Genomic DNA, 2,896 nt, shown 5'->3' on the forward strand with positions numbered 1-2,896 from the left:
TTTAGTCAGAGCTCTCAAAATGGTATACTTCAACCTCTCAATACCCATGCTATTGAATGCTAACATTGTTCTTCCCCGTTTGCAGATGAGTAATTGAGGCCCAGAGAGGTTAATGAATTGTTAAGGTTAGTTTTCTTTTTTTTTGTTGTTGTGTTATTTCTGTTTCAGTCCCTGGTGGAATTAGGGCCAGAGTTGATCAGTTCTGTTTCTATTCCTATTTGATCCTTTGAGCTAGATTTTCAATCATGCATTCAGTCGTATTTACTGAGCACTTACTGTGTGCACAGCACCGTACTAAGCGCTTGGAAAGTACAATTCGGCAACAGGTAGAGACGGTCCCTACCCAACAACGGGCTCACGGTCTAGAAGGGGGAGAAAGATAACAAAATAAGATTTACTTTGTTGCACTCATAGCTGCCATACAGTCCTTTAGAGAGAATGCAGTTGGATGTTCCACTAAACCGAGATGACTTGAAGTGTTGGTACCTGAAAAATGGAATCTTGAGTCATCCCCCATTCATCTTGTTCACCCATAGCAAAAACTGAGTCTGAAATTCAGTTGCAATTTCAATGCTGATTAATGAAATTGCGTGCGTTGAGATCCTTCATGAAAGAGCCCGGGCTTGGGAGTCAGAGGTCATGGGTTCTAATCCCGGCTCCGCCGCTTGTCAGCTGTGTTTGGGAAAGTCACTTAACTTCCCTGGGCCTGTTACCTCACCTGTAAAATGGGGATTAAGACGGTGAGCCCCACGTGGGACAACCTGATCACCTTGTATCCCCCCAATGATGAGAACAGAGCTCACCTCCTCCAGGAGGCCTTCCTAGACTGAGCCCCCTTTTTCCTCTCCCCCTCCCCATCCCCCCCGCCCTACCTCCTTCCCCTCCCCACAGCACCTGTATATAAATTGTACAGATTTATTACTCTATTTATTTTGCTTGTACATATTTACTCTTCTATTTATTTTAATAATAATCGTAATAATGATGGTATTTATTAAGTGCTTACTAAGTGCAAAGCACTGTTCTAAGCGCTGGGGAGGTTACAAGGTGATCAGGTTGTCCCTCGTGGGACTCACAGTCTTCATCCCCATTTTCCAGATGAGGTAACTGAGGCACAGAGAAGTGAAGTGACTCACCCAAAGTCACACAGCTGACAATTGGCAGAGCCGGGATTTGAACCCATGACCTCTGACTCCAAAGCCCGGGCTCTTTCCACTGAGCCATGCTGCTTCTCATAAAAAAATAAAAGGAGAGCGCGAACGCAGTCCCCCACTACCACAAATTATGCAGTCGAGTTTCCCGCATTTGGAGAAATCACAGGGGTCAGCACAGCCACAGTGCAAACCACCTACGGGATCATGGTGTCTCCCCACTAGGTAAGTATTTTGTTAATGATGTGCATCTAGCTTTACTTCTATTTATTCTGATGACTTGACACCTGTCCACATGTTTTGTTTTGTTGTCTGTCTCCCCCTTCTAGACTGTGAGCCCGTTGTTGGGTAGGGACCATCTCTATATGTTGCCAACTTGTACTTCCCAAGTGCTTAGGACAGTGCTCTGCACACAGTAAGCACTCAATAAATACGACTGAATGAATGAATGAATGGCACATAGTAATAATAATAATAATGGTATTTGTTAAGCGCTTACTGTGTGCAAAGCACTGTTCTAAGCGCTGGGGAGGTTACAAGGTGATCCGGTTGTCCCACGTGGGGCTCACAGTTTTAATACCCATTTTACAGAGGAGGTAACTGAGGCACAGGGAAGTTAAGTGACTTGCCCAAAGTCACACAGCCGACAGTTGGTGGAGCTGGGATTTGAACCCGTGACCTCTGACTCCCAAGCCCGGGCTCTTTCCACTGAGCCACGCTGCTTCTCTTAACAAATACCATAATAATAATAATAATAATAATAATGGCATTTATTAAGCGCTTACTATGTGCAGAGCACTGTTCTAAGCGCTGGGGGGATACAAGGTGATCAAGTTGTCCCACGTGGGGCTCACAGTCTTAATCCCCATTTTACAGATGAGGTAACTGAGGCTCAGAGAAGTTAAGTGACTTGCCTAAGGTCACACAGCAGACACGTGGTGGAGTGGGATTCGAACCCATGACCTCTGACTCCAAAGCCCGGGCTCTTTTCCACTGAGCCATGCTGCTTCTCTATTATTATTATTATTATTATTATAATTACCAAGGGGGGTTGCTCAAAACTCTGGTCTCTGCAGAGAACCCATATCAAATTTTCTACAAGAAAATACGATTAATTTTCAGAATTCTTTTTCATCTCCCCAAATTTCAACTATCAGGGAACAGTGACCCCCGCTGGTCAGTCAGTCATTCGTATTTATTGAGCGCTTACCGTGTGCAGAGCACTGTACTAAGCGCTTGGGAAGTACAAGTTGGCAACATATAGAGACGGTCCCTACCCAACAGTGGGCTCACAGTCTAAAAGGGGACTTTTTAGTGGTGGTGGGTTATATTAATCACAAACCACGTTGACCGTCACACTAAACGTCAGGATTGCCCAGTTGGATGAGTTGATGCTTCACAGACGGAAGGTAAAGTTCCATATGCAATTTTTAATCAATACACAGGGTACAAATTACCTGTCTCAGATTGTTGGTTGCACCAACAACCATACAGCTCCCGCCTGAAGATAACTGAGAAGCAGTGTGGCTCAGTGGAAAGAGCACGGGCTCGGGAGTCAGAGGTCATGGGTTCAAATCCCGACTCCGCCAACTGTCAGCTGTGTGACTTTGGGCAAGTCACTTAACTTCTCTGGGCCTCCGTTCCCTCATCTGTAAAATGGGGGTTAAAACTGTGAGCCCCACATGGGACAATCTGATCACCTTGTATCCTCCCTAGCACTTAGAACAGTGCTTTGCACATAGTAA

At 45.3% G+C, this 2,896-nt stretch overlaps 1 pseudogene; it reads right to left on the bottom strand.

Annotated features, from left to right (window-relative positions):
* Positions 1-1,244: 1,244 nt before the first annotated feature.
* Positions 1,245-1,384, bottom strand: LOC119930319 (annotated as a pseudogene).
* Between the last annotated feature and the right edge of the window lie 1,512 nt (positions 1,385-2,896).

This window comes from Tachyglossus aculeatus, chromosome 6 (genome assembly GCF_015852505.1).
Source record: "Tachyglossus aculeatus isolate mTacAcu1 chromosome 6, mTacAcu1.pri, whole genome shotgun sequence".
Classification (NCBI taxonomy): domain Eukaryota; kingdom Metazoa; phylum Chordata; class Mammalia; order Monotremata; family Tachyglossidae; genus Tachyglossus; species Tachyglossus aculeatus.